This window comes from Balaenoptera physalus (assembly GCF_965194825.1).
Source record: "Balaenoptera physalus genome assembly, chromosome: 3".
NCBI lineage: Eukaryota > Metazoa > Chordata > Mammalia > Artiodactyla > Balaenopteridae > Balaenoptera > Balaenoptera physalus.
Window position 1 is genome coordinate 103455088 of NC_138890.1, and position 27640 is coordinate 103482727.

The 27640-nt window shown below is 35.8% G+C and overlaps 2 long non-coding RNA genes and 1 pseudogene across 5 annotated transcripts in view; all 3 read left to right on the forward strand.

Moving 5' to 3' along the window:
- LOC309658935 (coiled-coil domain-containing protein 6 pseudogene) overlaps positions 1-26150 on the forward strand; it is a 583785-nt pseudogene extending 557635 nt beyond the window's left edge. The window contains exon 3 of the transcript XR_014268323.1: positions 3512-26150. The product of XR_014268323.1 is annotated as a coiled-coil domain-containing protein 6 pseudogene (transcript). The remainder of the gene's footprint in view (positions 1-3511) is intronic.
- Positions 1-27640, forward strand: part of LOC309659064 — a 1106759-nt gene that overhangs the window by 834854 nt on the left and 244265 nt on the right. The window lies entirely within an intron of this gene.
- The window catches only part of LOC309659008, a 637438-nt gene that overhangs the window by 479652 nt on the left and 130146 nt on the right, over positions 1-27640 (forward strand). The gene's annotated exons all lie outside the window — the stretch shown is intronic.

The following is a 27640-nucleotide window of genomic DNA, read 5'->3' on the forward strand; positions in this document are numbered from 1 at the left end:
TTCATCTGTCGATGGACACTTAGGTTGCTTTCATGTCCTGGCTATTGTAAATAGTGCTGCAATGAATATTGTGGTACATGACTCTTTTTGAATTATGGTCTTCTCAGGGTATATGCCCAGTAGTGGGATTGCTGGGTCATATGGTAGTTCTATTTTTAGTTTTTAAGGAACCTCCATAATGTTCTCCATAGTGGCTGTATCAATTTACATTCCCACCAACAGTGCAAGAGGGTTCCCTTTTCTCCACACCCTCTCCAGCATTTACTGTTTGTAGATTTTTTGATGATGGCCATTCTGACCGGTGTGAGGTGATACGTCATTGTAGTTTTGATTTGCATTTCTCTAATGATTAGTGATGTTGAGCATCCTTTCGTGTGTTTGTTGGCAATCTGTATATCTTCTTTGGAGAAATGTCTGTTTAGGTCTTCTGCCCATTATTGGATTGGGTTGTTTGTTTTTTTGATATTGAGCTGCTTGTATATTTTGGAGATTAATCCTTTGTCAGTTGCTTCGTTTGCAAATATTTTCTCCCATTCTGAGGGTTGTCTTAGGAAACCATAAACAAGGTGTATTAATTTTTAGTGCAGAGAAAACTGCCAAAGAGCAGGAACTGTAATTATAAGAGCATGATTATCCTCCTATTTGTTTCTGAGAATTTATAAAAATATATGAACTCTCTTCACAGAAATCAAATACTTGTTTGTGACACAGGTAACATTCTATACGCAGGAGTACTCTGACTTCATGTTGCCCAATTGTGGACCTCTAAAACCTCTATCCAGTAAACTGACAAAAGAAGAAATCTTGAGATAGACCTTACCTAAATACCCATCTACTTAAAAAGACTAAGGATATTATGGGATTATAGCTCAGCATGAAATAGGGCTCTGGCAAGAAACAGATGGTATAACCAAACTGAGCAATTGAAGAAAGTTTGTCAAAGGGACTGTTTAAGACATCCGGCAGATTTTTGGAAAACCAGCGAGTGATAGTGCAGTAACCTGAAGCTTGAAAAAGGAAGGTTTGGAGACCTGGGAAGCCTTCACCAAAGCTAGCCTAACGGGACAAGGGACGGGGGATGTTACCTGTACACAGAGAGGGTATCTTTATGGAGAGAATCACTTCATGGAAGCTGTGGACTTCAGCAGAGATGCAGTCAACCCACAGTGACGTAAGAAGAGGGACCTGGATAATAAATGTCTCCATCCATCCATTCTCCTCCTTTCCTCTGGATCTTTTGTTATTGCCTGTGATGGACTGAATCCAACCAGAAGCAGAAGGAAAGGGAGCCTGTCAGTACAATCAGCATCCAGGGGCAAATTGTGAGAGGAAATTGGATGGAAAGTGGACCTGGAGAACCAAACTGAAAATATTCAATGCATAATGTCTCCCAAAGTATGTCCCCAGGAGTACTAGTTCCATAAAATGAGCCACAGTGACAAAGGTCCAAGATCAGATCAGTTTGGGAAATGCCATATAATATAACCCCACATCACCGTCCATGTACCGTGTGCAAGGCATTGACAGACAGTGACAGATAAAAAGGATGTCTCAGCCTTCATGGAAATTAGAGTTCATTGAGAAAAACAATAAATGAACAAATAAACAAATGGCTGTATAACACAGTGTTACATAGTGACCAGTGTTATGAAGAATGATTAGTTTCTTCAATAGGGATTTAGTGAAAAATGATTTTCTATTGAGGAAATTACGATTGCTTCAAGCTTTCAAATTTTGTTTCAGATAGGGTTCAGATTTTGTTTATTGCTGGAATCTGATAAATCTAGTCCCCTTAGACTTGATCATGAAACTGAGCTGAAATAGTTTCAAAATTTTTGTGCATTTTCCCATACTCTTTTTCTGTCATATATTATTTCTCTACCGTTTCTTACTTTTCCTCAAAAGTGACCATATATTACTCATCTTTATATCTTCAGTGTCTGGCCCTATATTGTGCCTGGCGGGGTTTTTTAAGAGATGAATTTCAAATTAAATCAAATTTTATAATTATAATTATAATAATAATAACTATTATTATATAGTAGTAATAATTATATTAACCAATCCCCCCAAATGTCTAACTATAATGCATGCTTTCTTTGTGCCAGTTATTGTTTAAAGGTCTTACTTAGTGGATTATCACATTAGTCCTCACAACAACCCAATGACATGGACACTGTTGTTATCCTCACTCTACAGATTAGAAAACTGAGGCATTAAGAGCTCCAGTAACTTGCTCACTGGCACACAAGCAGAAGTGTTAGATCCAGGAAATCTAACCCCAGAGCCTGGACTTTTAATTGTTTATGCTATTTTAGCTTAAATAATGCTCACTTAAATCTAATTAATCATATCTAACTAAACAGTTTTTGGTACATGAGCTTCAAGCTTAGAAAATGTTGAATTATAAGAATACCATATCCATATTCAGAATGTTAGAAGAATGAGGGGAGACATGTTTAAGCAAGAGAAATAAAAGAGCAGTTGAAATTCAGAGGAGAAGGATGGCATGTAGATAAAGTAAATATTCTTGCAGTCCATAAGAAAAGGAAGATAGGGATGTTATATTCAATAGGACTTAGAGGCAATTGTGGGGTAAGTTACACTGGAGCATTTTAAGTGAAGGCAGTGCTGCGTTTTTTATATCTTATGCTATGACATTTACAGAAAAATAAAAATTTTAGTGGCATACTAGTATTTTTACATAAAATAAATACAGAAGCCTAGGTAAGACATAAAAATTCCATGTACCACCAGAGATGAGGGAGGCATATTTAATTCATGTACTTTCAAATATGAGCACCATGGGGACGTTTTTATCTGAGAGTATTTTTACTCTATGATATATAAGTTTATAAATACTCTGTGGTGGCTACGTCAGCCAATTATTAAAATAATTATCCTACCCTAAAATTTCAAAAAATTTTCACTTAATTATGCCATTAAAGTTAAAAGGTTTGTGTAGAATTTTTAAAACTTTAATAATTCTTAGAAGAGTATAAGTAATAGTATTTACCAGCTTAAATATATTTACCATTGACTATATTCTTAAAAACAAAAAGGCACAGAATGAATGTAATAAAACACCAGAAGATAATTGAAACTCTGTGATATCACATAGATACCTCAAGGCAATATATTAATACTATTTAAGTAGCTCCACGTAAAGCATTCTGTGGGGCTCAATGAAGCCTTCCTTGATGATGTGACGGTAAACATTTTTTTTCTTTAACTTTAGAAAACCTGGTTGCCATGTGAAACACAGAGAAAGCATTACTAGTGTTCTCTATATAATTAGTTTAACCAGAATGAGTTAAGGAGATGAAATATCATGGCACTGACAGAGTGGTTGATAGTTCTCATGTTGCTATAACCAACCATGTAAAGCCATAGTTATCAGGGTTCAGTCTATACAAAAATGGAACACTTATTTGTTAAAAATAATTTTACAAATATTCTTCCCATGCTTGGTCTATATTTAAGTTGTATGGACAACTTAAAACCAACTGAGGAGACGCAAGAGGGAAGAGATATGGGAACATATGTATATGTATAACTGATTCACTTTGTTATAAAGCAGAAACTAACACACCATTGTAAAGCAATTATACTCCAATAAAGATGTTAAAAAAAAAAAACAACTGAAAAACCCACTCACTGCCCAAAGTAAATATGTATCTGACTAAGTTGTGTATACTTGATGAAAGTAGAACTTCACTAGTTGAAAAATTCACTTGTTCCTCTCACTGGGGCTCATGAGAACCATTGTACAATGAGAGCAGAAATACTTTGGACTACTCTAAAATTGGGAGAAGCTATATAGACTGGCCATATTATGGAACACATGAAAATTTTCTCTTAGGCTTTAGACACATAGAACCAACCAAAGAAAATTGGATCAGTCTAGAAAATCAAGTGGACAATTCAAACTCAATTGCCCATTTTCTTAACAAATAATTTACCTGTGAGCTATCTGGTGATGCAACCTTCTTTATCTTTACAAAATATTTCAGTTGTCCATACAGATGATACTGTTCTTATTTGAAGACTAATAACATCTTCCTTGAATCTCTCTTAAAGGCAGACTGCTTTGAACACAAGGCATGTCATAACGGATAGTTCTGGAGCTATGTCCTTCTTGTGATTCATGGGCTCATGAATACTGTCTCTGTCATTTCTTAGCTATTTGGTCCTATGCAAATTATTTAATGTCTCTAAGATTCTCTGACCTCCTCTGAAATTAGTTTACTTTTGCTTATTTCGTTTTACACATAGTCAACCTGGTATAATGTTATACCAAAATAAAACTGTGCTGCTTCTTGGGCTCTTTGGCCTGCCAATGAATTGACAAAATGTCCTTTGGAATGATACTATAGGGCAAATTAATGGATAGCACACTATTTTTAAGACAGCTTGTTTCTTACTATTTTTAAAAATAAAATGCTTTGGGTTGGAAGCATACCTTAGTCGTAGATTTGGAAGTGGGCTTTTGTGGATTAAAAACAATCTCTAATACAGTATAAGAATTCTGTTAACAATATAACAAAACTAAATTAGAAATACTTAAATACACTAAGTACAAATACTTGTATGAGGTACCTAGTTCTCCTAGTTCTATCTTTAAGTAGAGACAAAAATCTTTCTCCCCTTTCACGTGATAGCACTTTATAACTTAGTCAAGAGTTATTTTTCTTTAAATCATCCTATCTTACAGTTATATTTGTCCCACTTCTGATATGAATTCAATGCCTTCAGGATTCACTTAATCCTTGGGGTTACTCTCTGGGCACACTTAATTTATCAGCTCTTGAAATATAATACTGGATTTAAGAATATTGTATTTTGCTTTTGCCATACCATATATTTAATGAATTTCAACTGTATAATCAGTGGGATGATACTGATATGTGGCTCCCCAAAGAATTAAGAGAATCACATTTTAGAAAATGTACAGCTCTTCAGTAAGTAAGTAAATAACTTGGAAGAGAAAAAAACGTAGGAAGCTGTAAGTTCAACAAAGGAGAAGCATTTCTAATTTAACCAGGAAACTATGAACCCATAAAAGGAATGATAGACTTATTGTGTGTGGAGATGTGCATGACTGGTAGAGCTCAGAACAACTGCCTGCATCTTAACTGCAAGGGACACTCTGACTTGTATGCTGAAGAGGCAGATGCACTCACTTGAGACTGATCCAGAATTGAGAAACATGGAGAAACAGTCCTTCTCGGAAGATTTCTTCACCCCGGGAAGTGTCCACTTTTCAGGGGCATTAGGTGCATGGTGCAGTTCTTGAGGCAGCAGCGGCATGGATGACAGAAGCTATTGCACTGAAGTGGAGAGCCTGACCTTTCGAGCTTGGTAGCGACAGTGGCAGCAGCATAGTTTCAGGTATTGTGCCTAGAAGCTTAGTCTCAAATATCTTTCTCCAGCTCCCCAGTGATGGTGTGAGCCATTAATTAGGTGACTGTACAATTTGTTATCAACCAGGACTCTTTTGAGAGTGAAAACAATTAACACATGATCCCCAGGACAACAACTTTAAAAACAAAACTGATATAATGTGTATAGTTACTTTACCACTACTCTATAGTAAATCCAGTTTTTGCTAAAATACACCAGAGTAAATTCATCATATGTAACTGAGACTTTTTACCAAAACCAAAATAAGTTGTAGTACATTCATGATATAAAAGAGAATGTAAATATTATTTAGAATTAATTAGGCCAAAAAAAGATTCCCTTGGAGGGATATTATATTATACTCTTAAGTGATAAAGGAATGTGCAGAGGTTTCTGAGCTCATGTAGGAGAATCTAATGGCCTTCAAGACTCTAATGCTCTCAATTTTTATTCTAAATTAGAAAACATCCAAATTAAAAAAAAAAAAGCAAATCAAACTAAACTCCCCACTGAAGAAGATGGTAAAACTCAGTTTATTTGTTAATAAGGTAAATAAACACCCAAGACTGGAAAAATTAGCTCCAGACTCCATCCAGATGGAGGGAGTTTGGTGGGGGCTAAATGGAAGAGAGAGGAGTGTTAACAGAGTCATAGGGTGACTGAACACATACAATACTAACTAGAGTTCAGCTTCAGAAAAGGAAGGTGTCAAGGCCTCATTCAGTGAGAAACAAGGCAGGTTAGGCCACTGGCTATGGGAGAGACACAGGTAAAGGGCTTGGAAAATGCATGGCACCAGAGATGTCTGTCTTGAGAAGTCAATGCTTCTGGGGAAGAGAGACACCTTTGATGATGAAATGTCCTTGGGTGTCCTGGACGGTGAAAGGAAAGAAAGGACCAACTAAAAAAGATAACTCTACTGAGACAGGAGGACAGCAATGAGTTAGAAGATGTAAGGCAAAAGAAAGAAGTGTCATGTATTTGAAACAAACAAACAGAAAGGAGAAGCTTTTTTTGTTGTTGTTAGCAGAAAGAGAAGGTCTTGAAGTCAGACATCAGGAAAACCACCTCCATAATCTCAGAAGTATCCTGAAATTGATGGTGCAGAAGAATGCAAAACAAACAAATATGACAAAGAAAAGTGAAACCCAGCAAAAAAAAAAAAAAAAAGCCCAGAATCTATATAAAGATACTCTAAAAATAAAAATAATAAAAACTCTTAAGCATAGTAAAGCACATCAATTAAATGAAGTCATGAAGCGTAACTCAGGTTGAAATTGAAGATAATTAAACAAGAAATTGCAAATGGAAAATAGCAATGTGACTCAGAAATTCAAAAACTGAAAATAAATAAACAAAAAATAGATGTGAAGTAGACCTGAGTGATCTAAAGAAAGAAATTTCAAAAAAAAAAAAAAGAAATATCTCAGGATACATCTCAGAAATGAAGATAAAATTAATAGGTACCTAAAGAATAATTGGTACATGTTAATGTACAGTAAGAAATATAGAGAAGAAATGAGAAAAGTCTAGAAAATAAATGGTAATAATTATATGTGAGAAAGTAATAAATGTAGAAGACAACAAAGAACAAAGATGATCCAGTATAATATTTGTAGCATCTGAAGCAGAAAAATAAGTGAATGAAACCTAATTAATATTTAAAACTAGAAATAAAGGTGTTTATGAAATTAAATAGTAGAGTATGAAAATTCAAACTGCCTGCTCAATACCTGGGGATATTGAACCAAAATTTTCTACTGAGACATTTCATTATTAAGCTTTAAAAATTAAGAAAAAAATTCATCTCATCCTCTAGGACAGAGACAAAGTCACATGTTTTAAATTGCAATTGTTCACTGCTGGTATATATACAAAAGCAACTTACTTTTGTATATTAACCTTTCTTCTGTATCCTGCAGCCTTGCTGTACTCATTTACTACTTACACGAGTATTTGTGTGTGTCAATTTTGGGGTATTTTTACACAGAAAATCATGTCATCTGTGACTAAAAGTTTCATTTCTTTCTTACCAATCTTTAAAACTTATTTTATTTTTTTCTTATCTACTGGACTAGCTAGGACTTCCAGTAGAATACCAGCTTGCTTATCAGGGATGAATGGTAGCATGCTTGCATTGCTTCCAATCTTAGGTGGAAGGTGTCTCGTATGGTAACCAATGGTCACAGGTTGAACATTTTGATATGGGGCTAGTTTTTTGGGTTTTTTTTTTTCTTAATTTTACTGAAGTATGGTTGATTTACAATGCTGTGTGAACTTCTGTACAGCAAAGTGACTCAGTTATACATATATTCTTTTTCATATTATTTTCCATTATGCTTTGTCACAGGATATTAAATATAGTTCCCTGTGCTATACAGTAGGACCTTGTTATTTATCCATCCTATATATCAGGGGTCCCCAACCCCCAGGCCATGGACCAGTACCGGTCTGCGGCCTGTTGGGAACCAGGACACACAGAAGGAGGTGAGCGGCAAGCGAGCGAGCAAAGCTTCATCTGCCGCTCTCCATTGCTCACATTACTGCCTGAACCATCCCCCTCCCCCCTCCCAATCTGTGGAAAAATTGTCTTCCACAAAACCAGTCCCTGGTGCCAAAAAGGTTGGAGACTGCTGCTATATATAATACTTTGCCTCTGCTAATCCCAAACTCTCATTCCTTCCCTCCGCTACCCCTCTCCCCCTTGGCAACCACAAATCTGTTCTCTGTGAGTCACTTTTCGTTTGTAGATATGTTGATTTGTACCATATCTTAGAGTCCACATATAAGTGATATCATATGGTATTATCTTTCTCTTTCTGACTTAAGTTGCTTAGTATGATAATCTCTAGGTCCATCCATGTTGCTGCAAATGGCATTATTTCATTCTTTTTTTATGGCTGAATTACATTCCATTTTATATATATACGACATCTTCTTTATCCATTCATCTGTCAATGGACTTTTAGGTTGTTTCCATGTCTTGGCTATCGTAAATAGTGCTGCTATGAACATAGGGGTGCATGTATCTTTTCCAATTATAGTTTTGTCTGGATATATACCCAGGAGTGGGATTGCTGGATCATATGGTAGTTCTATTTTTAGTTTTTTGAGGAACCTCCATACTGTTTTCCATAGTGGCTGCACAAATTTACATTCCCACCAACAGTGTAAGAGAGTTCCCTTTTCTCCATACCCTCTCCAGCATTTGTTATTTGTAGACATTTTAATTATGGCCATTCTGACTGTATGAGGTGGTACCTCATTGTAGTATTGATTTGCATTTCTCTAATAATTAGTGACATTGAGCATCTTTTCATGTGCCTATTGGCCATCTGTATGTCTTCTTTGGAGAAATGTCTCTTTAGGTCTTCTGCCCATTTTTTGATTGGGTTGTTTGTTTTGTTGTTGTTGAGTTGTATGAACTGTTTGAGTATTTTGGAAATTAAGCCCTTGTTGGTCACGTTGTTTGCAAATATTTTCTCCCAACGGTAGGTTGTCTTTTCATGTTGTTTATGGTTTCCTTTGCTGTGCAAAAGCTTGTAAATTTAATTAGGTCCCATTTGTTTGTGGTTTTTTGTTTGTTTGTTTGTCTTTATTTCTATTGCCTTGGGAGAATAACCTAAGAAAACATTGGTATGATTTATGTTACAGAATGTTTTGCCTGTGATTTCTTCTAGGAGTTTTATGGTGTCATATCTTATGTTTAAGTCTTTAAGCCATTTTGAGTTTATTTTTGTGCATGGTGTGAGGGTGTGTTCTAACTTCATTGATTTATGTGTGGCTGTCCAACTTTTCCAGCACCACTTGCTGAAGAGACTGTCTTTTTCCCATTTTATATTCTTGACTCCTTTGTTGAAGATGGACCATAGATGTGTGGTTTTTTTTCTGAACTCTCTATTCTGTTCCATTGATCCATATGTCTGCTTTTGTGCCAATACCACACTGTTTTGATTACTGTAGCTTTATAGTATTGTCTGACATCTGGGAGGGTTATGCCTCCTGCTTTGTTCATTTTCCTGAGGATTGCTTTTGCAATTCTGGATCTTTTATGGTTCCATATAAATTTTAGAATTATTTGTTTTAGTTCTGTGAAAAATGTCATGGGTAATTTGATAGGGATTGCATTAAATCTGTAGGTTGTTTTGGGCAGTATTGCCATTTTAACAATATTAATTCTCCCAACCCAAGAGCATGGGATATCTTTCCATTTCTTTGAATCATCTTTAATTTCCTTTATTAATGTTTTGTAGTTCTCAGCATGTAAATCTTTCACCTCCTTGGTGAGGTTTATTTCTAAGTATATATATTTTTTTGGATGCAATTTTAAAAAGGATTGTTTATTTACAGTCCCTCTCTGATATTTCATTGTTAGTGTAAAGAAATGCAACTGATATCTGTATGTTAATCTTGTATCCTACTACCTTGCTGAATTCATTTGATATGGGGCTAGTTTAAACTGAGATATGCTCTAAGTATAAAATACATACGAAATTTCCAAGACATTATATGAAAAAAAGAAAGTAAAATTTTTTAAATAACTTTTGTACTGATTACATGTTGAAATGGTCTGTTATGAAAAATTAATTTTCCTTGTTACTTTTTTAGTGCAAGCTATTGAAAATTTAATATTATATATATATATTTATATACATGTAGATATTTACATATTTCGGGGGGGCACAGTGGAAACTTTAATGAATTCTGAGAAGTAGAGATTTTACAAGCAACAGATGCTGATCATAGGCCAATAAAACTAGAAGTCAACAAGAAAAAATGACCCTCAAATTTTTCAACCATTTGAAAATTATGAAACATTTTTCTAAGATGAGTCCTACATCAATGAGAAAATTTCAATTAAAGTAATATATTTTCTGGAAACAATTGTAGTAAAGAATTCATCTAAAACTTATGAATTATAGTAAAGCTGTACTCAAAGGAAAGCTTGTGGCCTTAAATTCTCTCTCTTTTTTTTTAAATGGAGACTGAAAACATGACTTTGTTCAATTTAAGAAATTAGGAAAAAGGACCAGCCAAATATCTCCACCCATTCAAAAAAAGGAAGAGGATAATAAACTTACAAATCACATTATATTTTTAGTGGGCAGTGATTCTATTCTACTTCCTGGAATGCTGATATAATAGCTCCAGCTATTTTGGACCATGAGGACAAAAACCACACCCTAAGGTTGGTTAAACCATGAGCTGGAAGGTCCTCTGTGCTGAATTCCTTGTGGAGTCAGGCCCTACTGTACTTCATTCTCATGAATAAAAATTAAATTCTATTCTATTTATGCCTCACTTATTTTAGACTTTCTGTCACAGAATTATTTTATTTTTACAATTGTGTATGAATGTATGTATGTATTTGTAGGTAGGTAGGTAAAATATACTCATCATAATTCCATATTTGTGGGGTGAGTTTTCCTTTTGAGTATTCATATTTTGCTTTAATAATGAATATTAGTTCATTTATTAATGTTAAAAGTTGAATGTCAATACTAAATTATAAAAATTTTGCAAATCATCTTAAAAAATTGGTCTGTCCAATTTATTTCAAACCTGTGAACTATCCATTAGTGTGATTTCAGTGTCAAAGACAAAGAACTGAGAGCAGTGTCAATAACAGAATGGAATAAAAATAATAAAACTGTGAAGGTATTTTCAGTATTTATTAAAATTCTCACTTACTAATGAACTTATTCCTTTTAAAATATTCTAAATATTCTAAAATCCCATAGTGTTATTTTAACACTTTGCTTTCTTAAGTAGTCTGACAGACAGAAGAGGTCACTATTGAAACTACATGCTGAAATTCAGTGTTAAAATAAGAGGTATATTATATTTTCTTAAGAGGAAAGCCACTGAAAATCCCCATCAGTATTAACAAAATGTCTAGAATTCAAAAGCTGTGCTATATTGAACCATTAATGGATGTTTATAAAATTTCATGTTTGGAGAAAGTTTGCTTTTTCTGCATAGCAAAATTTATGACCAAATATATTTAGCACTATTACAAACCTGCTTGAGAATTCCTGCACAAAATTGACATTCATCCATGTTCTAACAGTTCAGATACTGGCAAGGTCTACAAAGATGCCACTAAAAATATATATATAGTGCATAATTTTCATTTCTTTGCTGTCAGGGTAACATGTGTGCTTCAAATGTTTAGTGAAGTCTAGCAGTACAAATGTGTCAAAAAAATCATAAAAATTTGTCTTCTATGACTAACATATAGGATTTAGGACCCTAGTATTTGGGATATTTATCTCTAAGGAGGAAAAAAGAATTTATTCTTGGACAAATATGTATACCTTATGTTTAACACATTTTCCCTACAGAATTTAGTGAAACAATTTTAGCTGAAGTAGACATATTCCTTGTATAGTTCTCCACTCCACACCTGATGTAATAGCCTGAAATTTAGCATCATACTTCATGTTCAGGGATTTCAAAAATGGTATTGAAAGGGGGAAAAAGTGCATTCATTAAACTTATGACTGTCAAAAGGAAATTATCTTCTACTAAATTTGCCTTATAATTCTACTGAGGTGTTTGCCATGGGAGATAGATAAAATGAATTACTGTATTAGTCCAGATTATTTTATTGCAGGTAACAGAAACCATATCCAATTTAGTTGAAGTGAAAATTTAGTAACTTCATAAAAATGGGAAGTTGAAGATGGAGGCTAGTATCAGTTAGAGTTGATAGGACTGGAATTCTGTTAGTTTCTCCATGTCACCACTCTGCTTATTTCTTCTTGCCTCTACCGGACTTCCCATTTCAGGCTTATTTTCTCCACGTGGTAGGAAATGGCTATGGCCATAAAATGCCGCCAAGCTCAGAAGTTTAGTTGAAAGAGTCTATACTAATAAAAGATATGGCCTCATTTGTTTTCTGAATTATGAAGGCATCCACAGTCATGATTTGTGGTGTGTTAGAGTGTGATACTTTGGCAATTAGGCCTCCCTCTAAAACTGGCAGCAAAAACACTGAAGCCCTGAAGTCACAGCTTACAGGACAAAGATTCTCTCAAGAAAGACTGACATACTCATTTTTTTTTTCAATTCTATGATTGAGTCCCCCTTGGTCTCAAGGACTTCTGTTGAGGTTCAGACCTCCCACCAAACTCCCATATCTTCTGTCCATGTTATTACATTTATGATTAGTAATAGACTACAATATAAACTACAAACATAAAATTAAACATTATTGTTACCTATTTCTACTTCTTGAGAAAAATATTAACTTAGAAAATCTTCATATAAAAGTATCATATGGGTTATTAAAGACTATTCTTTTTCACTATTCTTTTGTTCCTATTATTTGATAATTTTGTTCTCATTCTTGCATCTCTTGTCCACTCTTTCTTTGTTGCTTTTTCCTCTTTCAGATTTTATCAAACCAACTCTAGGTTGTTCTTCCTTTTTGAAATAGATATTTTTCCGTCAAAATCATTGTAAAGCATATTTCTATAAAATAAATACTGTTTCATACCCCTGCCTTATTTTTTACTATATGATTAAGATATGTTTATCTGGAGCAAAAAATGTCACTTGTAGTTAACATTAAATCACATTTAAATATGTAACAAATATTTTAATTCATGTATTAAAAAATATGAATTCATATTTTTTTAAATAACTGAAAAAAATCAAATAGGCTCTTTCCAGTTCTTTCAGTTTTTATAATCGTAAAAGTGAATTTTGCATCACTGAATTAGTTCCTATGTTGAGCTAAATGTGGGGATATTTAACACTGTCATGGTAGCAGGGTTTTGAATTTTTTAAGCAATATACAGGATAGGTATGGAGTGTAGGAGAGAATGGGCATGATAAAAAGAGATGGTTAGAATGAATAAAATACTAATTTTCTATTCAATCGTTTCATTAGGCTAGTGTTTCCAAAAGTCAGTTACCTTGAGACTCTTTCAGGGGATAGGTCTACAAGTTCAAAACTGTTTTTATGATAATACTAAGATGTCATTTGTCTTCATCACTTTTCTTCTCTCATGGGTCTATAGTGGAGTATTCCAGAGACTACAAGATATGTGATGACATCATCGCTCTCATGACATAGAGCATGTGCTTATATTCTCGTGTTTTCTAAAATTTTCTAACATGGTAAATTTAAGGTATAAATATGTGCATTTTCAGAGATTAACTCAGTTTGTTCTTGGAACTTGTCTTTTGATCTTACTAATTGTTTTTGCTTATACATCCTCTAATCTTTGTATCCTCCTATCATTCAAAAAAATCATAATTTTGAAATCTTGAAGTTTTCCTTACACTCATGTGAAATAAGTGCACTCACGTGTAAATAAGGGAACTTTGTAGTTTTGCTGTAATATTAAAAATTTTTCCTAAAATTTTTCTGAATTTTTAGTTATCTAAAACTTTTATTTTGGAAATTTAAAATATTTTAAATAAAAGATTGCAATACATTTGTTTTATATTTAACAATGCATTATTTACTTAACACAAGAGAGTTGGAAGACTCACTTTATCAACACACAGCTGCACTGACTACCTCTAAAGATGCTAAAAGAGATGAAACTTAAATGCCAGAGAATTATCTAACTCATGAGAGAGGGGAAATGATTCAAAAGAAACTGGCAAAACTATAATTAAGAAATAAAAATATGATGAAAGTTGTACTTCTTTGGGGATTATAGATATCAATACTTTATTGTGTCTCATGCAACAGAACATGTTTGAATAGTGTCACGGTGTCAGTTATGTGATGTAATATTGAGATCAACCATTCATAATTTAAAGAAAAAGAAATATAATATTTTAAAGATAGATATGATAAGCTCAGTATATAGTAATTAGAAATGAACTACAGAAGTAGATTATAGAGTAAGCTATTACATTTTGTTGGCTGGAGAAAATTATACAACAGCTAAAAGACTAAAAAAAGCCTTGAACAATTGACATTACTGGATGAACAGTCAGTAAAAGAAATCACAGCAGTGCCACTTTCCAATGATTCAGTAACTCATTGAACTAAAGATTCATCATCAACCATGAAGACTATTTAATATCTCACTTGGAGAACAGTACCTACAAATGGATAAAAAATCCAGATATGGCTGGACTCTGTTACCAACACCAACTGATCAGAGAATATGATTTTTTATGTAAATGTTTAATAAACATAAAAGGAGGTAAATAGTTGAAGTGTCAAATAACCTTTTTGAATATTATGGTTTATCCTGTCAAGTGTGTTGACACTTGAACTGATAGTACAAATGGGGTGGTGAGTAAAACTACTGGTAATTCAGTGTAAATCAAGGCAGTAGCAACAACTATACTAGAATTGATTTTTTCATCATTGCATGCTCACAGATAGAGAAGTGACTTTTCCTTAAGAATGTCCCTGATTAAGCACTAAAAATAATTTTGTTACATCTCAACCCTTGAGTACAGATCTTTTTATATCCCATTTGAGAAAATGGGAAGTATGTAAAGCACTTTGCTGCATTCAAAGTACAATAGTTGTTTTGAAGAAAAGCCCTTCTTTGATTAAGGTATGAGCTGTAGTAGTAGATACTTTTTTCATGAAACACCATTTTCATTTAAAAGACTGGCTGACAGAGGAACTAGGTGTATACATATAAGAATGGGTATCCTGCTTCTCAGGAAAAGACTGAGATAGAAAAGGTCAACTTGTTCAAAATCTCCTACATTTGCTGTCAGAAAGGACCAGATTTAACTTATGAAAATTACTTCTTCCAGTGGTCTTATAACTAATGTTATAACTAATTAGAATATCAGCAAATGAACAGTTGTTATGTGGACATCTAAAAGATGATGCATGAACATATGCTCTTACTCAGCTATTTTGGATTCTCCATAAACAAGAAATATATTCTTCTGGATTAAAAATAGTATAGCAGAGTGCTTTTAATAAACTCAGAATTGTCTGTGATTAATAATTTTGTTCAGTCTTCACACATTCAGGATTTATTTCCATTTTTGATTACAAGAAAAAGATACTTCTGATTAAAGGAATAAGAAAGAAAAAGGGAAAAAACAGTAGGAGAGGATGAGTGGTGAGTTAAAGGACAGATTGAGTGTATTTTAATCTGGCAGTTGTCTAGTGTAATTTTTTTTGCCAAAAGACTGCTAATTTCATACAAAAATTTAAATATTGTAGCAGTCACCCAACTTAAACATTTGGCAAATAGTTATCCTATTTTAAAAATGGAAAATATTTCTCAAGTGCTTCTGTTTTCAAAATACTGTCTCACGCTATTCTTTATGTTTGCTTGATCATTCTTTTGGAGAAAATTCTCTAAATTTGGGATGCAGTATATATACATTTCCTCCTATAGCATCTATTCAATAGGACCTTGGTTTATTCAATTAGTTAAAAATGAGAGGGCCATGTTTTTCATTTTTCCTTATTCTTCTTCTCCTTCTCTTCCTTCTTCTTTTTTGATAGAGTATATCTACATCTTTTAAAACACATACAAGGTATACTGAAAAGAAACATTACATTCCTGGGGTGTGAAATACATTTTTAACATGAAAATTTGAGAAAAAATTTTCAAGTTTTTTTATATTTGCCTCAGTTTAAACAAAAAACAAACCGAAATCCACTTTTCACAGGAATATAGAAGCTCTCACTTTTAGATGTGAAACATCGCAAGGGAAAATTTACTGGATTTACAGGGCTTCAGGCACCATATTCTCAAACCCATGAGTGCCTTTTGTTATTTCTTCTGTCTGCATGCTGACATTAGAGGGAACTTTTTTTTACTGAAAAATGAAGCTAGAGTGTTGAAGTTATACAGTCTGCTCTGGTCCACTTGACCACATTACTGTCAAATCTAACATAGTTTCTAGAATTCCTAAAAAAAATTATTCTAATGTCTGTTCATATAGTTAATACGGACTAGCGTGTGTGTTTGTTGTTTTCTGTTTAAACAAAGGAACATATCTTCTAGTTTAGGAGTAAGGAAAATATTTATATAAAAGTTTACCAAAAGTTGGATTTGTTATACCTCTGGATATTAGGAAGAGGAAGTGATATAATAGGTTAACTACAGTAAATAAAAAAGCAGTTAGGTATTTTGCCATTCTGAATCTTATGCCTTTAACAAAATTCCTCTCACCACTAAAATATACTATTTTTGACCAATTAACTCATGTATTAAGAGCACGAAATAAAGACAATATGTTCACAGACTGTGCTAATCTCAATTAGTCATTTCACCAACACTAGTCAAAAGAATGGTTTTGCTGAAATTTTTCACCACACTAGGACAGCTCACCATAAATATCAACTGACCATAAATCTTTGAAAGAAAAATGTCTATATTATAATCTAATGTTGTCAAAAGTGATTTTACTATAAAGCAAATGATGCTTATTTCAGCTTCAAGGACTCTCATTCTCATTTACCCTTCCAAGGCCATCGGAGGAACACTATAACATGGTCACTTGGTCATGCTATTTTGTAAAATTAGGTAGGACAATTTAACTGTAATCAGTTAAGAATGCTGTCTCTTTTCACTCTGACTTTCCCTCCATAATAGTTGGTATATAAGGATAAGCATTTGGGATATTTTGCTAGGAAAATGTTGAGTTGTAGACACATTTATTTTTGATTTAATGGGCTTATTTAAGTGGTTTGCAATCACTTCTGTGTATAGAAGCTATTAGTGTGTATAGTTAAGCTATTAGTAATTGTTCCAAATATCATGACCCAAAGGCATAGGGACCAGAGGTCATACGATAATATGAACAGGTTCTAGGCACCCAGCATCAAAAATACTTGGGTAGTAGAAGACAAAAAAAAAAAAATGTCTCCCATGTAGGAAAGTAGTCTCTAGAAAAACATGCTAGATCATACAACTCATATACAAAAGAATGTTGATAAAGTTTTTCTACAATGTGATGGCAATCCTAAAAATTCCTATTATATTACCAATTAGCTGTCAAGCTGAAATAAACTTTTCTGGCCTAATAATAATAATAACAATAATAAAGTGATCTATCAAACATTCAAGGGAAAGTAGAAAATTATTCCTCTATAGCTCTAAAAATCATCATAACATTGTTTTCATACAAAGAAACAATCAAAGAACTTATAGCCAAACGATTTTTAAAAAGGCTTATAGAGATAGATCCAGGAGTTAATTAATAAGATTAACTGTGTATTTCTCGACTTCTTCCTCCTTCTTCAAAGCCAGGCATGGTTGGTGGAATCCTTCTTATGTTTCTATCTCTCTGACCTCCTTTCCTATTTCATCTTTGTTTTCCTCCTCCACGACACTTCACTGAAGTACTTTTCTGTTCTCCTTTTCTACATTTAAGGGCGCATGTGATTACATTGAACCCATGTGAAACCAGGATCATCTCTCTATTTTATGGTCAGATGAAAAGTACCTTCATAGCAGTAGTACCTAGATTAGTGTTTGTTTGAATAACCAAGCGATGGAAGTCTGGAAGAGACATCTTTAGAATTCTGCCTACCCTAGAACTGATTTAGTCCAAATTTCTGATTTTTAAAAATAGGGAAATTTAAGATGAGTTTTATCCAAGTACTTAGTCAATTTTTTTTGCTGTATTAAAAGATAGATGAGACTACATTTCTTATATTAAGATTGATAGATTATCTGCTTAGGAAAGAATACATGCAAACCTATCCAATTTTAATAATAAGTTGTAATTATGCTCCCCTCTAACCAATAACAGAAAATACCTCTACTCCAAGGCTTAATAGAGGATTCAAACTATCTGCTATACTGCTTCTTCCAAAAATCTTATCCAGTGCTACTGAAACTTGAAAGATGGGCAAAGTATTGAGTTCTTTCCTCTGTATTGGTCAGCAATTTTTTTAAAGGGCCCCATAGTAAATAGTTTAGACTTTTGGGACCTATGGTCTCTGTCACAACGATTCACCATGCCACTGTAGAATGAAAAGAGGGATAGAACAGAAGTAAATGAATGGGTGTGAATGTATTACAATAAAACTTTATTTATAGATTTGGTCTATGGGGGGAGAGGGAGACTGCTTAGTTTGCGAAACCCTGGTGTAAAGATTTGAGTACTCTATGTCTATGCTGAATTCTTATGGCCATCCCAGAGAGGGTGCCATTCATGTACATTTTATGCTATGCCCTTGACATTAATTGATATTTGATTTAAAAAATATATAGTCATATTTTAAAAATTGCTGTAGCTTATTCAATACTCTTGTTGAAGTCAGTGTACAACATTATGTTGTTCAATGTCCTTTTATAAATTCTTCACATTACAAATTCCCTTCAAAATTGTGTCAGGAGTGTTTGTTTTTTTTTTCCCCTTCATGCTGGATTAGCATGTTTCATTTTATCAGAAGATTAAAATTACATATCCCATCACTTCCCTTTTTGATTTGGTTTACAGGAAATATAGATTTATAATGAATACTCATTTCTATCCTTCTATATGTAAGCTTTAGGGCACATTTATTTTCCTTTATTTTTTAAAACTTTTGGTCTTATAGTATATGTGATTTTAGTTGCAATCTTCCTAAAATCCTTACCAATGAATATATAATAGTAGACTTGGGATTAAAATTCTGGTTTATGATTAGTCTTCCTCAAATATAAATATTTGCACTCACATTTCATTAACTTCAATTAATTAATTTTCTGCAGGCCCTGTACACATTGTGTCTGTTGATGGAATTGGTCTTTTATATATTTAAACTTTCCCACAGAGTAAAGTCTATGGCTATGTAGTTAACTCTTTTTTATATTGAATTATATCACATATATCAGGTTTTCTTAAACTTGGCACTATGGATACATTTTGAACCAGAAATTTGTGTTGAGAGAGGCTGTCTTCTGCATTGTAGGATGTTTACCAGCATCTCTGGCCTCTGCCCACTAGATGCCAGTAGCACTCCTGCCAAATTGTTTCAACCCAAATAGCTCCAGGCATTGTAGAAGGTCCTCTGGGAATGTGTGTGTTGGAGGTGGGGGACATTGGTTGAGAACCATGATTTATTCAGAAATTGTACAAATTATGAGTTACCAAATTGATGAATTTTCATGATGTGAGCACATCAGCATAATGAAAAAATGGATCAAGAAATAAAGTATTACCAGCATCCCACAAAGCCCTTTCTTGCCTACTCACTGTCTATACCTTCCTGCAAAGTAAGTACTTTTATGACTTTTAAGACCACAGATTGGTTTTCTTCTTTTGAACTGTGTATAAATAAAGTTACACAGAATGTCCTTTGTTGCTTTCAATCAACATTACTCTTATGAGATTCATTCACATGGTGCATAGCATTAGTTCTTCTATTATTGCCAAATTCCGTAATTTATTTGTACATTTTACTGATAAAGGACACTTGGTTTTCACAGCTTTATCTGTGGGAATGTTATAATTCAATTCAGTTTCTTCTGTTCTGATTTTATACTTTTTGGTCACTTTTTTGGTCACTTTTTTAGATGGCTTTTTGAGGAATTTGTCCATTTTCTGTTATTTTCCAAGTATATTGGCATAATTATTTTTTACAATATTATCTTGTTCCCTTTTTATTTGCTGTAGAATCTATAATTATCTCTCTCTTTTTATTCTTGGTATTGATAAATTGTGCTTTCATCCTATCTTGAACATTTGTGCCAAGGGTTATCACTTTATTACTCAAAAAAATCAACTTTTTTTCTTTTGAATCCCTCTAATATGTATTTATTATCTGTATTTTTCATTCCTTCTTATGCTTATTGGAAATTTTTATCTTGTTCTATCAGCTATTGAGTGAAGAATTAAATTCTGCCAGTTTCATTATAGATTGATTTATACATCTTTAGTTCTGACACTTTTTCCTTTCTAGAATTTTTAGCTATGTTATTCAGTGCATATACATTTAACATAATTCTATCTAGCTAGTGAATTGATCTTTTAGTCATTACAAAATTACTCTTTAAACCTGGTAATACTCCTTTTTCATCTACTTTTTCTGGCATTAATATGTCAGCAACCATTTCTTTCTTTCTTTTTTTTTTCCTTGACAGTTTTATTTCAATGTGTTTTTGTCCTTATATTTAGGATAGATCTCTTTAAATATCATGTAACTAGACTTTCTATTTTAATTGTCTGAAATTTTTGTTTTTCAATTGTAATATTTAGCCTATTTGTATTTGATGTAATTATTTATATATTTGATCTTAAATCTTAGTACAGGCATACCTCATTTTATTGACTTCACTCTAATGCACTTTGCAGATATTGAATTTTTTCAAATGGAAGGTTTGTGGCAATCCCACATTGTGAAAGTATATCTGTGTCATTTTTCTAACAGCATTTGCTCACTTCATATTTCTGCATCACATTTTGGTAATTCTCACAAAATGTCAAACTTTCCATTATTATTATATTTGTTATGGTGACCTGTGATCAGTGATTTTTGATGTTACTATTATAATTGTTTTGGGATTGCATGAACTGTGCCCATGTATGATAGCAAACTTAATTGATATGTGTTGTGTGTGTTCTGACTGCTCCACCAACCTGCTGTTCCCATCTCTTCCTTTCCTTGGGCCTCCCTATTCCCTGAGACAAAACAATATTGAAATTAAGCCAGTGAATAACCCTACAAAGACCTCTAAATGTTCAAGTGAAAGGAAGAGTTGCACATCTCTCCCTTTAAATCAAAAGCTAGAAATGATTAGGCTCAGTGAGGAAAGCATGTTGAAAGCTAAGATAGACCAAAAGCTAGGTCTCTTGTGCCAAACAGTTAGCCAAGTTGTGAATGCAAAGGAGAAGTTCCTGAAGGAAGTTAAAAGTCCTACTCCAGTGAACACAAGAATGATAAGAAAGTGAAACAGCCTCATTGCTGATATGGAGAAAGTTGCAGTGGTCAGGAGGGAAGATCAAACTAACCACAGCAATCCCTTAAGCCAAAGCCTAATCCAGAGCAAGGCTCTAACTCTCTTCAATTCTATGAAGGTTGCAAGAGGTGAGGAAGTTGTAGAAGAAAAGTTTGAAGATAGCAGAGGTTGGTTCATGAGGTTGAAGAAAAGAAGCTCTCTCCATAAAAGTGCAAGGTGAGGGGCTTCCCTGGTGGCACAGTGGTTAAGAATCCGCCTGCCAATGCAGGGGACATGGGTTCGAGCCCTGGTCTGGGAAGATCCCACATGTTGTGGAGCAACTAAGCCCGTGCACCACAACTACTGAGCCTGTGCTCTAGAGCCCACGAGCCACAACTACTGAAGCCCTCATGCCTAGAGCCCAAGCTCCGCAACAAGAGAAGCCACCGCAATGAGAAGGCTGTGCACCACAACGAAGAGTAACCCCCACTCAATGCAACTAGAGAAAGCCATGCGCAGCAACAAAGACCCAAAGCAGCCAAAAATAAAAATAATAAATGAATAAATAAATAAATTTATTATAAAAAAAGTGCAAGGTGAAGCAGCAAATGCTGATGTATGAGCTACAGCAAGTTATCCAGAAGATCTAGCTAAGATAAATAATGAAGGTGATTATACTCAACTACAGATTTTTCCATGTAGAGGAAATAGCCTTCTATTGGAAGACTGTGCCATCTAGGACTTTCATAGCTAGAAAGGAGAAGTCAGTGCCTGGCTTCAAAGCTTCAAAGGGCTGCCTGACTCTTGTTAGGAGTTAATGTAACTGGTGACTTTAAGTTGAAGCCAATTTACCATTATGCTCATTTCCCATTATGAAAATTCTAGGACCCTTAAGAATTATCTAAATCTACTCTACCTGTGCTCTCTACATGGCACAACAAAGCCTGGATGACAGCACATCTGTTTACAACATGGTTTACTGGATATTTTAAGCCCAATGTTGAGACCTAAGGCTCAGAGAAAAAGATTCCTTTCAAAATATTACTACTCACTGACAATACACCTAGTCACCCAAGAGCTCTGATGGAGCTGTACAACAAAATTCACATTGTTTTCATGCCTACTAACATATCATCTATTCTGCAGCCCATGGATCAAGTAGTAATTTTGACACTCAAGTCATATTATTTAAGAAAAACATTTCATAAGACTATAGCTACCATAAATAGTGATTCCTCTGATGGACCCAAGCAAAGTAAATTGAAAGCCTTCTGGAAAGGATTCACCATTTTAGGTGCCATTAAGAACATTCATGGTTCATGGGAAAGGGTCAAAATATTAACATTAACAGGGATTGGAAAGAAGTTGATTCCAACCCTCATAGATGACTTTGAGGGGTTCAAGACTTCAGTGGAGGAAGTAACTGAAGATATGGTGGAAATAACAAGAGAACTAGAATTAGAAGTGGAACTTGAAGATGGGACTAAATTGCTGCAATCTCATGATCAAACTGTAACAGAGGAGGAGTTGCTTCTTATGAATGAGAAAAGAAAGTGGTTTCTTGAGATGGAATCTACTCCAGGAAAAATGCTGTGAAGATTCTTGAAATGACAATAAAAGATTCAGGACATTACATAAACTTACTTGATAAAGCAACAGCAGGGTTTGAGAGGATTGATTCCAATTTTGAAAGAAGATCCACTGTGGGTAAAATGCTATCAAACAGCATTGCATGCTACAGAAAAATAGTTCATAAAGCTAAGAGGAAGTGGACAAGATGGCAGAGTATGAAGACCCTAAGCTCACCTCCTCCCATGAGGACAGCAAAATTACAACTATTTACAGAGAAATTATTTATGTGACAAACCAGAGCACTAGCAGAAAAGATCTACAACTAAAGATGTAAAGAAGGAATCACAACAAGATAGGTAGGAGGGGCAACCCACAAACAGGAGGATAATTACAACTGCAGAGGTTCTCCTCAAGGAGCAAGTGGTTGGAGCCCCGCATGTGGCTTCCCAGCCTGGGGGTCCTGCACACGGAAGATAAGCCCCAAGAATGACAGGCTCTGAAGGCCAGTGGGGTTTACTTTCAAAAGAGCCAGAGGACTGTGGGAAATAGAGACTCCACTCCTAAAGAGCACACACAAAACTTCACATACTCTGGGACCCAGGGCAGAAGCAGTAATTTGAAAGGAGCCTGGGTAAGACACACCTGCTGATCTTGAAGAGCCTCGTGGAGGGGCAGAAGGCAGCTGGGGCTTGTCCTGGGAACACAGACACTAGCATCGGCTGTTTTGAGGAGTTCCTTCTACCACATGGACACTGATGCTGGCAAGCACTATTTTGGAATCCTCCCTGTAGCTTATTTGTACCAGGACTCAGACCAACTCACCAGGCTGTCAGTGTACCAGTACTGGGATGCCTCAGGCCGAGACACAACTCCACCCACCAGCAGGCCTGTTGCCCTGAAACCCCCTGAGTGCACAGCCACACCAGGACCTGGCCCTGTCCAGCAGAGGGCCCAGGACCTGGCTCCATACACCAGCTCTAGCCACGGGATTTCCAGGGCCCTGCACCCAGAGATCTGGGACCTGACTCAGCCCACCAGTAGGGCAGCAGTAGCCCTGGGACCAGTCTCACCCACCAGTGTGTAGGCACTGTCCCCAGGACCCCATGGGCCCACAAACAGGCCAAAACACCAATTCTGGGACCCCCAGGCCCCTGCAGCCAGAAACCCTGGGACCCAGGTTTGCCTACCAGTGGGCTGGCAGTAGCTCCGGGACCAGCCTTACCCACCAGTGGGTAGACACCAGCCCCAGGAAATCCTGGGTCCTGGTCCCACCCACAAGCAGACCAAAACACCAATTCTGGGACCCACAGGGCCCTGCAGCCAGGTAGGGCATATAGCTCAAATGAGCAGAGAGTAGTGTGCTGCTGGGATGCATAGGACATCTGCTACAAAAAACCACTTCTTCAAGATCGGGAAACATAAGGAGCCCACAGAACACATAGAAATAAAAATAGCAAATTAGGTAAAATGAGGGGACAGAGGAACGTGGAAATGAAGGAATAAGATAAAACCCCAGAAGAAGAATGAAGTGAAATAGGGATAGGCAATCTACCCACTAAAGAGTTTAAAGTAATAACCATAAAGATAATCAAATTACTTGGGAGAAGAATGGATGAACACAGTGAGAAGATTAACAAAGAGTTAGAAGATACAGTCATTGACCTCGGGCAGCAGCAGCAGGAGAGGCGGCAGTGGTGGGAAGTGGCTGGGGCGGGGGGCATTGTCATCTCGCCCTTCAGCCTGGAGGAGCTCATCAAGCACCTGGCCTCGCTGCAGCAGAACAAGGTGTTCAAGGTCCAGCTGGAGACCTACAAACTCAAGTGCAAGGCACTGCAGGAGGAGAACCGTGGCTTGCACAAAGCCAGCGTGACCATCCAAGCCCAGGCTGAGCAGAAAGAAGAATTCATCAGTAACACTGTATTCAAGAAAATTCAGCCTTCGCAGAAGGAGAAAGAAACCCTTGCTGTAAATTACGAGAAGGAAGAAGAGTCCCTCACTAATGAGCTCCCCAGAAAATTGATGCAGTTGCAGCATGAGAAAGCCGAACTAGAACAGCATCTGGAGCAGGAATTCCAGGTCAACAAACTGATGAAGAAAATTAAAAAACTGGAGAACGATACCATTTCTAAGCAGCTTACATTAGAACAGTTGAGACGAGAGAAGATTGACCTTGAAAATACTTTGGAACAGGAACAAGAAGCGCTAGTGAATCGTTTCTGGAAAAGGATGGAACTTGAAGCTGAAAAGCGAATCCTGCAGGAGAAATTAGACTAGCCGGTGTCTGCTTCCCCATTGCCTAGAGACATCTCCGTGTAGATCGACCCTTCAGAAAACATGATGCGACACATCAGGTTTTTAAAGAATGAACTGGAGAAGCTGAAGAAGCAACTGAGTGCTGCCCAGTTACAGCATTCCGAGATAATGGCACAGTATTTGGAGGAGGAACTTCACATGGGGGAAGAGGACCTGAGAGGAAGCTGCAGAGGGAGATGGAGAGGAGAGAGGCCCTCTGTCGACAGCTCTTAGAGAGTGAGTCCAGCTTAGAGATGGATGATGAAAGGTATTTTAAGGAGCTGTCTGCACAAGGATTAAGACCTCAGATTGTGTGCAGCCCGATTCCTTACACACCTTCTCCCAGTTCAAGCCGGCCGATATCACCCAGTCTCTCGTATGCAAGTCACACACTTGGTTTCACGCCACCAACTTCACTGACTAGAGCTGGAATGTCTTATTACAATTCCCCAGGTCTTCATGTGCAGCATATGGGAGCATTCCACGGTATCACAAGGCCTTCACCGCGGAGAAGCAAGTCCTGATAAATTCAAATGGCCCACGCTGCCTCCATCTCACAACACACAGACCCCTGTCCAGCCACTGCCACCTCCATCTCCACCACCCATGCAGCCTGCAGTCCCCTCAGCAGTCACCTTGCAGCCTGCCCCCTCGCAACAGTCGGTTCACCCCTCCTCCCAGCCTTAATGCATGTGCTTGGTCCGAACCTCACGTCGGCACACGTTCTTGTACAGTGGAGCCAAGCCGTCGACTTGACGCCAAAGGCTTCCTTCCCTGGCATATGGATGTGACTTATTTGCACTGAGGTTATCTAGGGTTCACTATTCATTATGTTGTAAATGTGTGTCTGAAACGCAGCCAGTGTTGTGAATCTACAACACTACACGGACGACTTTTTCCTTCAGTGTTTTACTTGAATCTACATGTGCGCACATTCCCTGGCTGGGATGTCAGCTGTTCGACTATTTGGTAGTTCAGCAGCAGTGTGCAATTTTCGCCTGGCCCCAGAGCTTCATTTTCCTGGCTTTTAGGTTGGAAAATAAAAAGGGATATCTTTTTTTTTTTTTTTTTTTTAAAGATTTGATGAAAGTTCATAATAATGCAGTTGACAAGAAAATTAGTTATTTCTGAGATATACATTTTAAAGTAATAACTAGGATTGTTACTTATAACATTATACCAGAACATGTAAGATTTTTAGAAATTTCATGTAATGTCTGAAACATTTATATTAACATATTTCCATACATATTTCCATACAAATACAAGATTTTTAGAAATTTCATGTAACGTCTGAAACATTTATATTAACATATTTCCATACAAATAACCCAATGAAAGTTTAGTATTAGTTGTTTTGTTTGCTTTTTTATACTGCAGGTTCTTATTAGGCATCGATTTTATACACATCAGTGTATACATGCCAATCCCAATCGCCCAATTCAGCTCACCACCATCCCCACCTCACCGCAGTTTTCCCCCCTTGGTGTCCATATGTCCATTCTCTACATCTGTGTCTCAACTTCTGCCCTGCAAACTGGCTCATCTGTACCATTTTTCTAGGTTCCACATACATGCATTAATATACGATATTTGTTTTTCTCTTTCTGACTTACTTCACTCTGTATGACAGTCTCTAGATCCATCCACGTCTCAACAAATGACTCAGTTTCGTTCCTTTTTATGGCTGAGTAATATTCCATTGTATATATGTACCACATCTTCTTTATCCATTCGTCTGTTGATGGGCATTTAGGTTGCTTCCATGACCTGGCTATTGTAAATAGTGCTGCAATGAACATTCGGGTGAATGTGTCTTTTTGAATTACGGTTTTCTCTGGGTATATGCCCAGTAGTGGGATTGCTGGGTCATATGGTAATTCTATTTTTAGTTTTTTAAGGAACCTCCATAGTGGAAAAAGGGATATCTTTTTATATTTTTCCGTGAATTTGCAAAAAATTACTGAGCTGTTATTATCACTCCCCTCCCATTATAATGGTGTTTACCAAGCATACCAATAATTCAGCACTACAATTCAGAACTTTGAAAATCTAGCACTCAGTATAAAATGGGAAGTTAGATGGATCAGTGCCAAAGACAATGCTCAATAGAGCTTTCTACAGATACACTTTGTATGGGTTATTTTCGGTATATCCCAACATCCATGTCTCTTGTAAAACAGATCACCTAAAGTACTGGATCACATGGCTATATCTTTTCCACATGCATGGGATTGATAATTATTGTATATCCAGGATGTGATTCTTTCTTTATCCTTGATGTTAAGCTACTCAAACTGGACCCCTCTCACGTGAGTCGATAACTGTTGTCCTACCCACCAGTGGTTGCTATGACTGATTAGAAGGTGCTGTGTGATTTCTGCTGCAGAAGACAGTGTGATTGTAACAAAAACAGCTATTTCCCCTTTCCGTTCTTTACTTGTGTTTCCCTAAAATAGAGTTCAAGCAAATATTTTAAAGGTGCAAAATACTATTAGAAAATACTATTTGAAATAAACGTTATAGGAATATCTTGGCATAATGGCCAC